The sequence below is a fragment of the Halichondria panicea genome, chromosome 14 (assembly GCF_963675165.1).
Source record: "Halichondria panicea chromosome 14, odHalPani1.1, whole genome shotgun sequence".
Lineage (NCBI taxonomy): Eukaryota > Metazoa > Porifera > Demospongiae > Suberitida > Halichondriidae > Halichondria > Halichondria panicea.
In genome coordinates this window covers 4,744,750-4,758,225 of record NC_087390.1, presented here as the reverse complement: position 1 = coordinate 4,758,225, position 13,476 = coordinate 4,744,750, and the positions used below count along the sequence as shown (strand labels likewise).

Sequence of the window (13,476 nt, the reverse complement as noted above, 5' to 3'; positions counted from 1 at the left end):
CTTTTTTTACATCTATGCTGCAATCGTTTTCTATGTTGGGTTTCTATGTTGGTTTCTATAATAATTATGCAGAAATGTCATAGCCATGTAATAAGTATTGTTGGCATGTGTGCTGGCGTGATTGTTCATGATTTATCCTGTTCTATCCTGTTTTATCCTGATGTACTATTTATCATACATTTACGCTGTTGTGTAATTCACAGTTTTTCTTTGTGGTTGTTTATTCTCACATTGACCATGCATCCTTGTTTCTGGATCGTTATGCCTCGGTGCGCATGTGCAATCGAGGTATACGGTAGTGTGTGTGTGTGTAGACCGCTACAGCTGCTCAAGGATGAATCAAGTGCAAGTAAGAGTTTCTATAGGCTTCTAGTCATGTTTACTTGGATTTTAATTCGTGGATTTGCAAAATAATGCTTCGTTCTCGAGTTATGCCTAGTTTTGCTTACTTGGAATGCCATTGCAGCCTTTTCAGAAGAGTCCGTAGCAAAACTTGTTCACTGAGTGTTACTACTCTACTTAGTAGTTAGCTCTGCACTAGAACGCTAGCTATTGGTAGCTGCAAGAGTGAGCAGAGAGCTGCAAGGCTCTGCTGACTTGCAGCCATTAATTTTAGACTTGAACTTTTGGCATCGATCGTTTTTAACAACAATCATGGTTGATCATTACCCACTATTCGGTTGATTGCATGCAGCAAAATAAAAGATGTTCATCATGATAATAATAATCAATGTATGTATAAAAGTAGTAGTTTTATGTTATGTAGCTTTGGCACCTCCACCGAGGCATCAGCACCTGCGGTGCTTTCATTTTAGAATTATTCTCGATCACCCCCCTGGGGCCTGACTCTTATAAATAGTTGTCCATCCATTACCTTTTTTGTTGTTGGTTTTTGAGTTGCTGTCTTTGTATAGTTTGCTGGTACTATTCCCTTATTGTGAATTTACTAGATCTATATGAAATATAAAAATGTTTAATGGTAGTCAATCTCAACAATAGTAATAGTCTAGTCTGTGTGGTTGCAAGAAGAATCCAACAAGTATACCTTTCGAATTATCAACCATGCATGATGTCATCACACGATTCGATTTCATTATAACTATTAATGGATGATTACAAACTGCAATGACTAATATAATTATAGTTATATCCACGACTCTCTAGCAGAGTGTTTATTTGATGAATACGGGCTGTAGTGGCCATGCAGACTTGTGTCATTTTTAACGTTTTTTTAAGCCCACAAGCCACCTTGTGAGCAAATTGTCCGCTTCCTCCCACCATTCATCACTACCTTGTTGTATACTAGCTCGTTCGGGGCAGTTAGATCCCACACACAATGGGCGACCCTTACCCTTGAAATTCATGCAAGCGCAGTCCACTTCATCTACAAAATAATTAAACGTGGAAATCACATGTAAACAATGTTAACATGCATGCATGCATGCTCACCATTTTAATTGGCCTATATAGACATAATTATACCTCGGTGTGCATGCGCAAGCGAGGTATACGGTAGTGTGTGTGTGTGTGTGTGTGTGTTTGTGTGTCTGTGTGTCTGTGTGTGTATAGACTGTTTCAGCTGCTCAAGGATCAATGAAGTGCAAGTAAGAGTTTCTATAGGCTTCTATTTTAATCATGTTTTCTTGGCTTGGTATTTGTGGATTTGCAAAATAAAGCTTCGTTCTCGAGTTATGCCGGCTTGGAATGCCATTGCAGCCTTTTCAGAAGAGTCCGTATAGCAAAACTTGTTCACCGAGTGTTGCTAACTCTACTTAGTAGATAGCTCTGCACTAGAACGCTAGCTATTGGTAGCTGCAAGAGTGAGAAGAGAGCTGCAAGGCTCTGCTGACTTGCCATTAATTTTAGACTTAAACTTTTGGCATCGATCGTTTTTAACAACAATCATCGTCGATCATTACCCACTCTTTGAGTTTCCCTGTGATTCTGCATGCAGCAAAATTAAAAATGTTCATTAATAATAATCAATGTGTGTATAAAAGCTAGCTATTAGTAGCTTTATGTTATGTAGCTTTGGCACCTCCACCGAGGCATTAGTATACCCGCGGTGCTTTCATTAATATAGATTATAATTATGCTCAAGACATTGCCTGTTATTCTTCTTAAATACTGACCTATTATTCTTTTCAACAAATTGCCTATTATTCCCGCATAATTCCTGCAGTGTTAACCACGAGCACAACATTGATGTCACACAAGTATAACATCACAAACTAGGTAGTTACAACAACAAACATGAATTATAATAGATGTTGCTAATAACTTGCGTACGTCAAACAGTTTATAATGGCCACATGCAGTCATGCATGCATGTGTTAACACTATCAATTATTTATATACAGCCTATATATAAAAGCATGCATAATCTACCAAGGCCTATATATATATATACCTATATACGTATTTCTTACTGTGATCTTCTGCCTCTGCCTCTGCCTCTGCCTCTGCCTTGAGTAACTCTTGAATACCAGCAAATTTATTCTGAAGGACTGCACTCGGCATTAGTTGATCTATATAGAAGGAGTATTAGTTGATATCTAGTTATAGCTGTGCACCCCAAACGCAACCTATATACCACCTATAGTGTCACAAAGGATAGATCATAATTATATAGTGGAACCTCCATTAACGACCATCTCCAAAGAGCAACATGACGCCATAACAGCCGGCTAAGAGCTATCGGATTGAAACTATACATGGCTTCAATGTTAAGCAACCAGCTTTCTAGTCCCCCAACCAGCTTTAGCAATGAAAATAACCTCCCAGAACGGACACACCCAGAATTAGCAGGAAATTATTGCTGAGATCGCATTATTTTGCACAATCGTGAAAACCTAGCCGGAACTTTGTCCCTACAAAGCAAAGCTTGTGTACGAGCTAAAAAAACGGTTAGCTAAAGCCTCTATATACATACATGCACAGGCTCTCCTTTTTCTGTTTTTTATCACAATCGTTCAATACAGTATTAAATTGGAGGAATAAAGAAAGAAAAAAATAGAGGTAGAGTTAGGAAAAAGGAGAATCTGTATCAGTCGGGAAGTCGCGTGAGGGTAGAAGGGTGAAAATGAGCTTGGGCACGCAGAGCTATATAGATGTTGGACTGCCCACATAGAGATCTATGACTAATAATTAGCATTGCCATGCATTTATAGCCTGCAAGCTGAACATGGACTTGGAACTGGAAGTTTGCGAGGAGCTAGCTAGCTAGCTAGCTAGCCTATATTATTATACCTTAGCTACATATAGATCTACTAGATTTATATGTTTATGTTTATGTTTAGATTCTATACCGAATATTAGATTCTAATACCAATATTTTTTTGCTAAATGCATGCTACCAGCTATAGATCTGCCAAGCAATATCTTAGTCATCATTATCATCTTTATAGATCACGCGATTTCCCAAACCAGGCCTTACTTTTCTTAACTGCATGTGCGCCCATTTTTTTCTTTGCTGCCTCATTTCGTATATTGTATTTCATAAACAATGCATGACAACAGCAAGATCGATAAAGGAAGACCTGGGAACGAGACTAGCAGTTAGCAAAGCAGTATATACGCAGTACATGCATGCATACAATATTCATTTGCAGCAAGAAATGACTCATGGAGCATACATTATATTATAGCTGGCAATCGAAACCTCTCAAGGAAGACCACCTCTCTATAACGGCCAAAAGGCTGTTCCCCAATGGTGTCCGCTTTATGAAGGTTCCACTGTAATTTATAGTCTAGGCAACAAGTAACTCATACGCTTCACTGACTACATGCATATATATATTATATGCAAACGTTGCATGCATGCAACATACCAGCTGGTTTGACGTTACAGTTAGATCCTTTGCATATTGGGCGATACTTATTCTTGAAATGCATTCAAGTGCACTCCAATTCATCTGCAAAATAATTACATGTTATTAAACAAAATCACAGCTAATGGATATACCGTATAGCGGGTAAGTTTCGTGGGGTAAAAAATTCGTTCAACTCGAGAAACGGTGGTTTTCATGAGGAAAAATTTCGTTTAGTCCTCATTGCCTGCACTGCAATCCTACGTTCCGGTAAGCCACGCCTACGTTAACATTTCGTGGAGGTCAGCTTGCCCACGAAAATAACGAATATTTTACCCCACGAAAATTACCCGCTATACGGTATACATGCCATATGCATGCTCACCATTTTGGCCTAGACTCATCTGACTGTCGTCTTTTTTTGCCCCTGCCTCTGCTATTTCCTTGAGCAACTCTTGAATACCAGCATAATTGACTGCACTCCGTATTGGTCGTTCTAAATATAAGTATTATGACTGCATGCATGTATGTGCACGCCTTTTCGTACAAGTTATATAAAACCATCATTTTCGTGGGCATTCAAATTTCACAGAATACTTATTATTACTCTATATAGCTATAATAATTATTAGTGACTCACTCCTATACCGGGTAATAAAACAAACTTTGCATGTAGTTATAGTTTACATGCATGCATGCAACATACCTGCATTAGGTACAGCTGTTGCCATCATTGCCACAGAAACCATGAGAACACTGGTGATGATGAGACCCTTCATTCTGCTTCAAACAAGTTTTTGATGAGATTCAACTCTGCTGATTGATTTGTTCAAATTCAGTTGGTGATTATGCTGTGGCTGCACACATGCTTGCATTTATATACACTGTTTTAGAAGTAGGAGTGGCTAGTATAATCAGTCATCAGTTGTGCAGCTGCAAAACTAACATTCTGGAATGCACAAAAATTGAACCATGACGTGTTGGCCAACTTAATTCTATAATAGGTTGGCTAGCTGACCACTTCTTGTACATTTTATGACGTTTTTGTTTGTCTACAATGCATGCACTCTTGGGCTGTTCGCCATGCACTGGACACGCAGTCCTGCTACCAATTAATAATCGTGAGCACTCACGCAAGAGAGCTTCTATAGTACTGGCAATATAGTATCTATACCGTAAAGCAAAAAGAAAGGGGACTCCCAAGTATAGATTCCTGTACCGACACATACATAACACACGACGAATTCCCATCCCACTCATGGCCGCCACCAAAGCACTCAACTGTTAAACCGCTAACATAAGCCAGCGGGTGACACCCAAATGTAGCACAACAGCATATTATACCTCCGATATAGCAGCTGTAAAATAAAGTTAGCACCACAAAATTGTGTGGTGCTTCATGTTGACAGACAACATACTCTACAAACATCCTTACAATAGTTTCTGCTTTTTGATCCAGAATAGCAACTAACCCTTCCTAGAAGCACGACCGACAGTATAATGTCTGGCTGCTGCTCGCGTCCCTGGCGCGTGGCCACCAATACCGATGGCGGAGTATAGCTCATAGATTCTCTTTTCTGCAAAGTATACCCTGAAAATCTACCCTCCTGAATCAAACCCTCCCTCTCGTCTCTCCTGTGGAGGAACAGCTGTATAGACACCTACCAGGAGTATTAGCACACTCGTGATAAAGAAGTCCACCATGCATGCAGTCAAATCAAAAGCCTCACCTGTTGATATAACCACCTTCCTCACAGCATCATCACATGGGTAAGCAATTATTGGCTTGAACTGAGAATCGCTATTAGACCCTCACACCAGCAACCACACATGATACAGATGCCACTGGACAGCTATATTTGCTTCCTTGGCAGATACCCGAGGTCAATCTCCTATAATCAATGCCCAACGGCCCGGGCCCATTTAGCAGAAGGGTTGCTCGTGCTGAAAAGAGAAGTACAAACTGCATGATCAGTGAGTACAAGTTAATGATGTCGCAACAAGTACGACCAATAGTACTTCACATCCTAGACAATTGCAAGAGTTTCAAGCTCTGTGTTGTGGTCATTTCGCCTCAATTCATACAAAAAATAATGCTACTGGGTTTAATTAACTGACCCATCTCGTCCTCCTGTGCCAAAACTGCACATGACCACGCTATAATATTATATATAGCATCAGCTAGTGCATCAGTTTCCAAAGCAAAGGTATGCTAGAACTGGGGTAGTGCAAAGTAAGTTCTTAAAGGTGACGAAAATGCTAAAATTCTTAATGAAGCGTCAGATGGGTCCAAAGTAAGAAGCTAACCCCAACCAAAAACTGCATCACTATTCCAAACAGAACCATGTTATTGTGAACTGTGAACGTGCATTCATATGCACTGTTAATTGATACTCTAAGAAATTAAATTGAGTTTGTGTTTCATCATAATTATAGATGTATCTATGGTTTCATCCCTCATTCCAAACAGATCGAACCATGCAGCATATATGCACTGTTAATTGATACTCTCAAGGAAATTAAATTGAGTTTGTGTTTCATCATAATTTTAGATGTATCTATGGTTTCATCCCTCATTCCAAACAGAACCATGTTATTGTGTGGCACATGCATGCACTGTTAATTGATACTCTAAGAGCGTTAAACTGAGAAATTATCCTATTAACAGTGAATTGAGTTTGTGTTTCGTCCCCCTCATTCCAAACTGAACCATGCACATACACATGTACATGTGATAAGCATTGTAACTGAGAAATTATCATATTAACATGAAGTAAATTGAGTTTGCGTTTCACCCCCCTCATTCCAAACAAAACCATACATGTGTATATATGTACATAATTTATTGTGAAATGTTGATGTTAATTGTATAGCTGTTCTATTAACCTGCGGTTTGTGTTTCATCCCTCATTCCAAACAGAACCATGTATACATAAACTGTGAACGTGCATGCACATGCACTGTTAATTGATACAGTAGGCTCTCGTTATTCCAGCTCTCTGAAGTACGGCCACCTCAATATACCCGCTATTGCACGGATTGCTAGCTAGATGTTTACTGCACAAAACTCACCCTGAAATGCGGCCATTCGCTATTTCGTATATACTGGCCAGTATACTGGCTGCCCCAAACTAGGTTTTCAATGTACGTTTATGCGGCCGGATATGACGTTTTGGGTGTGGTTTGGCAGATTACACTTAAATAGAGAGCAGAACGCTGCTTCATTATCCTTCATTATCCTCGAGACAGAACCACAAAATAAGTCATTAGATTCTATAGAGGTAAGGTCGTTTTTTGAAATACAGCCACCTCGCTAGTCCGGCCAAGCTGCATGGTCCAAGGGTGATCGGATAACGAGAGTCTACTGTATACTCTAAGAGCGTTGTAACTGTGAGAAATTATCCTATTAACATATATACAGTAAATTGAGTTTGCGTTTCATCCATCATTCCAAACAGATTCATGCATACACATGTACTTGGAATGTTAATTGATAAGCGTTGTGACTGAGAAATTATCCTATTAACATACAGTAAATTGAGTTTGTGTTTCATCCCTCATTCCAAACAGAACCATGCATACACATGTACAGTAGACTCTCGTTAATCCGGTCACTCTTGGGACCATGCAGCTTGGCCGGAATAGCGAGGTGGAAATAGCCGCGGCTTAAAAACGACCTTACCTCGAATCTAATGACTACTTTTGCGGTTCTTGTCTCGAGGATAAGTAGGATAATGAATCATTCTGTTTATTTGCTAAACCACACCCAAAACGTCATATCCGGCCGTAATAATTTATACGTGTAAAATTACATTGAAAACCTTGTTTGGGACAGCCAGCACTGGCCGGTAAACGGAATAGCGAGTGGCCGTACTTCAGGGTGAGTTTTGTGCAGTAAACATAATTATAGCTAGCATTCCGTGCCAAGATAATGGCCGGTATATCGAGGTGGCCGTACTTCAGAAAGCCGGAATAGCGAGAGTCTACTGTACATAATTATTATTGTGAAAAATGTAATGTTAATTTAGAATGTATGCAGTAAATTGAGTTTGTGTTTCATCCCTCATTCCAAACAGAACCATGCATACACATGTACAGTAGACTCTCGTTAATCCGGTCACTCTTGGAACCATGCAGCTTGGCCGGAATAGCGAGGTGGAAATAGCCGCGGCTTAAAAACGACCTTACCTCGAATCTAATGACTACTTTTGCGGTTCTTGTCTCGAGGATAATGTAGGATAATGATGTTTATTTGCTAAACCACACCCAAAACGTCATATCCGGCCGTAATAATTTATATGTGTAAAATTACATTGAAAACCTTGTTTGGGACAGCCAGCACTGGCCGGTAAACGGAATAGCGAGTAGCCGTACTTCAGGTTGAGTTTTGTGCAGTAAACATAATTATGCCTCGGTGCGCATGCGCAAGCGAGGTATACGGTAGTGTGTTTGTGTGTCTGTGTAGACTGCTACAGCTGCTCAAGGATGAATCAAGTGCAAGTAAGAGTTTCTATAGGCTTCTAGTCATGTTTACTTGGATTTTAATTCGTGGATTTGCAAAATAATGCTTTGTTCTCGAGTTATACCTAGTTTTGCTTACTTGGAATGCCATTGCAGCCTTTTCAGAAGAGCACGTAGCCAAACTTGTTTACCGAGTGTTGCTACTTTACTTAGTAGTTAGCTCTGCACTAAAACGCTAGCTATTGGTAGCTGCAAGAGTGAGAAGAGAGCTGCAAGGCTCTGCTAATGCAGCCATTAATTTTAGACTTGAACTTTTGGCATAGATCGTTTTTAACAATAATAATGGTCGATCATTACCCACTCTGTGAGTTTTTGCATGCAGCAAAATAGTAGCTTTATGTTATGTAGCTTTGGCATCTTCACCGAGGCATCAGCACCTGCGGTGCTTTCATTATAGCTAGCATTCCGTGCCAAGCTAAATGGCCGGTATATCGAGGTGGCCGTACTTCAGAAAGCCGGAATAGCGAGAGTCTACTGTACATAATTATTATTGTGAAATGTAATGTTAATTTAGAATGTTGTAACTATGAGAAATTATCCTATTAACATGCAGTAAATTGAGTTTGCGTTTCATCCCTCATTCCAAACAGAATCATGCATACACATGTACTTGTGAAATGTGAATGTTAATTTAGAGTGTTGTAACTATGAGAAATTATCCTAGTAAATTGAGTTTACGTTTCATCCCTCATTCCAAACAGAACCATGCACATTGTGAACTATGAACGCATGGTCACGCTCAATGTACCTTACTTTAAATTAACATTTATTAGAACCTTATTAATTTAAGTTATAGTTGTGCACGAGTGCCACATGGGATATATTGGCTCAGTAGTGACTTAGGCCCGAGCCAATATATCCAATGTGCGCATGTTAGGCCACTAAAAGACTAAAAGAGAAATACCGGAAGTGAAATTAAATAATGGGCGTGGCCTAGCGGGGTCCAATTTGCTGGCGGGTACTACATTAACACTAGTGTACCAGCATATATAGATAGAGCAATCTATGCTGCCAGTGACTGGTTTTATTCTGGTTAGACTTCTGTTCAAGGAGTTTCTTTCACTTCTAGTCTCACTAGGTACCTGGCAGGCTAGCTTATATACATGCATGCACGCCATGCATGCAGTCTCAAGAAGATCCTAGACAATCAGATGCTACTCTGTCCTGCCGGTTAAATTGTAGCTAATCCTTTCAGTTTTCTCTGGCATTGTCAGTAAAGTATGGATCAATCATGAGCTAGATCACTAGATGTAGATGTAGCTCAGCTAGGCTGCAAAAAAATGGGAGTGCATGGTGTCACTGGTTTTTCCATGAGCTTTATTATATACTTAATATAGGAATTGTTTATGACATGTATATATATGGGTCTATACATCACTACACTGTTTGAAAGTATACAGAGCTAACGTGCAAAACACCCTCAAGTGTAAATTTCTCTTTTAATGTGAGGTCTGCAGGTTCACACTAAAAGAGAAATGTATCTGTATACAGATTGTTACTGATGCTGTTGGTCTCTGACAGTCTGTGGTACTAATAGTAAAATAGTGTGGTATAATGTGTGTAACACAGTGCCTGAACATGCAAAACACCTCTGGTGTAAAATAATATTTTAGTGTGGGCTCTCTCCTCAGCCACCCTCGTGCCTGGAGTTCCCTGGTGTGGAAACGTTGTCGCAATAGATCAAGACTTCAAAGCTCTCAGGCTGGCAGTGACACTGTCTGACTCGTGTGTCCGATATGTGAACATTTCTTATAATTTACAATTATCCCTGAAATAGGTAAATGCAAGAAATTACGCTAGACTACCTATATCATTGGCTTCCACTGGCACCGTGATAGAAATTGAACTAGAACTGATACTGTCTGAATTACCATCCCTCTACTGCCTTACTGTAGTAGGAGATGAATTTGGTACTTTGCATGCTGTTAAAGCATCGAAAAGTCTTGAGGTACTCCGTATTATTGAAAGCAGCACCTGCTGTAATTGAGTGGGCAGACTCGGGGCATTATACCTTCGAATCTTGAAGTATAATTATTTCAATTATTCCGTATCAATATCTAAGTGAAGTAAAAAGTAGCAATCAACCAGCACAGTTTTCTATATTCTACCCAATTCTTAGATTGTCAGTGTATCCAGCCGAAGGTTGAGTTGTTGATGTGCCCGATGACACCTGCTTGTTCTTCCTCATACTCATTATTTGTGGTTAGTACGTAATTTATATCTGTATTGACTCTTATCTACTCTTGGTCTTATTCGTTATTGTTTCCTGTCTGTTGATCACACTTTGTGTTCTAACTCATGGTACACTTTTACTGTTTTTAAAAAGAGTTGTTAGCCTGCCTAATCTTGTCAATCCTAGAGTAGCTCTATACATTAATGGCCGGGTAGTCTATCCTTAATCATTGTCTTCGGTGGCTACTCTGTGAGCAACTCTCCAAGTGGTGTCTACTCTGCGAGCAACTCTCCAAGTGGTGTCTACTCTGTGAGCAACTCTCCAAGTGGTGTCTACTCTGTGGGCAACTCTCCAAGTGTCTACTCGGTCCAAGTGGTGTCTACTCCTTGAGCAATTCTCAAGTATCCCCAATCGTGGAATTCGGTGGCTACTTCGTGAGCAACTCTCAAGTAACATCTCCCCTCTATGGGTTGGATATAATCGTTTGTCGTTCATATTATTGAGTATAATTATAATAAAATTATTGTCATTGTCGTAAACAATTAGATCATATTGATAATTATTATATGAGTATAAGACCCGGGTCTCAACGCAATAAACGTACACATGGCCACGTAGCATCGCTCGTATCTTCGTCGAATCAATGTCTCGCGAGGAAACCTTGCGCGCAATTTCTAACATGAGGAAACGTCGCGGTGTTATTCGATCATCATTAACCAAGTTAATCACCAAAACACGAGATTTGGAGGACAGTGGGTCCCCTCTTAAACGAGATCGTGCACAACAAGCACTTATCAAGTTAGACTCCGCTCTAGAAGCCTTCTAGAGAGTCTAACTTGAGTCTAATAACTGGAAGTGTAGGGTTCTGAACTCCCCTTAATTAAGGGGAGTTCAGAACCCTACACTTCCAGTTACTGTTAGACTTCCTGGACGACGAGGAGGAACTGTTAAATCAACAAGAAGTCCTAGACCAAACGGAGGAGGACATAGCCACAATGAGACTTCAACTGTCTCAAACAACTACTACCACTGATCCTGATGAACGTGAGCTTAGAATAACCACAAGGAAATTGGCTCATTTGGAGAGAACCCTGCGTTCAATAGAGGAATCAGTATCAGCTTTGGATCCAGAAGCTCCTGACAAGCATTTGGTGAAACAGTACAGAGAACAACTAATGATACTAAGGCTAACCTGCATATATAGTGCTCATAGTGACCTGCTATCACTAGAGTTAGACGATAGGAATGAACTCTACACCAATCACAGGGGTCTGGAGAGATTGTTATTTGAATGTGCACTGATAGTTTAATAGCAGACTGAGTGATGATATTAAGCCAGTTGCACCAGTTGCGAGGTCAGCTGGTGAACACGATGGAGTAAAACTTCCGAAAATAGAGGTTCCCATGCCGGTGTAGAGAAGCGATATGGGGCTCCCCCCATTTCAGGGCCCCCGGTGTCATAAAATTTTGGGCCCCCCCATGTTTAGGACCCCCCGGGCCTAGAATTTTAAAATTTTGGGACCCCCGGGCCTAGAATGTTAACAGTTTAGGCCCCCCAGGGGGTCCAAACTGTTAAGATTCTAGGCCCCCACTGTGAGATTAGGCCCCCCTCTTCTGCTATCCTTTTCTGCACGATAGAACGAAGTCAAAGAGATATAATAATATGGTAAGGTTAGCTCTATTAGCTGACAAAGCATCACAAAGAGACTGCATGCATGCAAAGACTCTTCTGTATCAAAGTAGCAAAAATGCTTGCATTATTATTCTATCATGGAATTCAAAGTGAAGGAAGATTTACCTTTCAAGTTACTCATGCTTTACCTATAAGAGTTAAATGCTTTGATGCAGCTCTGCAATGTTGGATCTGCCTGTAAGACAAGCAATGTTGTTGCATAGCTATCGCCATATTTGCAACTTTGTGCTTACTTTCTCAGCCAAATTTCACGACAAAAAAGTATAAAACACACAATTTCAGTGCAAAGACAACAATTCATATCTTCCTCCATGTTTTCCTATACATAGAAGATGTAAATTGTTGTGGGGATGCTCCAATAGCATCACTGGCTCAGCTCTCAAGTAATGTGGAATCACAGATAGAAGTCAAGAGAGAAACTGTTGTATCATGGTGGAATCACAATAGCAGTTTCCTTTCGGGACAAGGGTAATCTTGGACAGTCCTGACCAATTCGGGACAGTTGGCACCTATGTGCTTCGTGCTGCATGAGGCCTGATTCATAGAATGACATGGTGCAGTGTGATGGCTGTGAGACCAGTGGTATACTACTGTACATGCATGAAGAAATGTGTGTGTGAGGAGAGCTGCATTCAGTAACTGGCACTGCATAGACTGTGAAGACCATAGAAGACTGTATTGGTGTATTTTGAGAATGCACTGTCACATAATGTATACCGCTGTTTAGCCTCGATCCCAGGCCGAGTTTTCGCTTTTATAACGGTTAGGCAAACAACTGTTGTTCGCCTAACCGTTATAAAAGCGAAAACTCGGCCTGGGATCGAGGCTAACCGCTGTTGTGCTGTTAATGGGGGGGCCTAAAATTTTAAGAGGGGGCCTAAAATGTTAAAATTCTAGGCCCGGGGGGGGCCCAATCTCATGGGGGGCCTAAAATTTTATGACACCGGGCCCTAAAACGCTAGCGATTTGGGGCCCCCCCACGGCCCTATTTCACTAGCGCTTTGAGGCCCCTCCAGCGATATGGGGCCCCCACTTATAACTTGCAGTGTAGATGGTATCTATATGCTTGTAGCCTCAGCCTCATGGTCTAAGTACATCTAGATGTCCCTTGCTGACTAGATCTTGCACAGTACTTACTCATAATTAGCTCTCTTGCTGACTAAGTGCAGAGTTTAATAACACCATGACTTGCAGGTGCTATTGGCTAATGTTAGGCTAGCTATACCAGAGCAGGAAGATGTAGATCTATCCTCAATACTTAACTGAACTCGAGAAAGTTT

The 13,476-nt window shown here is 40.5% G+C and overlaps 1 protein-coding gene and 1 long non-coding RNA gene across 2 annotated transcripts in view; one reads left to right on the top strand and one right to left on the bottom strand.

Moving 5' to 3' along the window:
- The window catches only part of LOC135347803 (uncharacterized), a gene marked incomplete in the record, with an annotated part of 825,189 nt that overhangs the window by 445,428 nt on the left and 366,285 nt on the right, over positions 1-13,476 (top strand).
- Positions 2,439-13,476, bottom strand: part of LOC135348017 (uncharacterized) — a 31,188-nt gene continuing 20,150 nt past the window's right edge. The window contains exons 3-6 of the long non-coding RNA XR_010398617.1: positions 4,516-5,753; positions 4,195-4,305; positions 3,831-3,914; positions 2,439-2,528 (exon numbers count right to left, since the gene is read on the bottom strand). This is a non-coding gene — a long non-coding RNA (uncharacterized LOC135348017). The remainder of the gene's footprint in view (positions 2,529-3,830; positions 3,915-4,194; positions 4,306-4,515; positions 5,754-13,476) is intronic.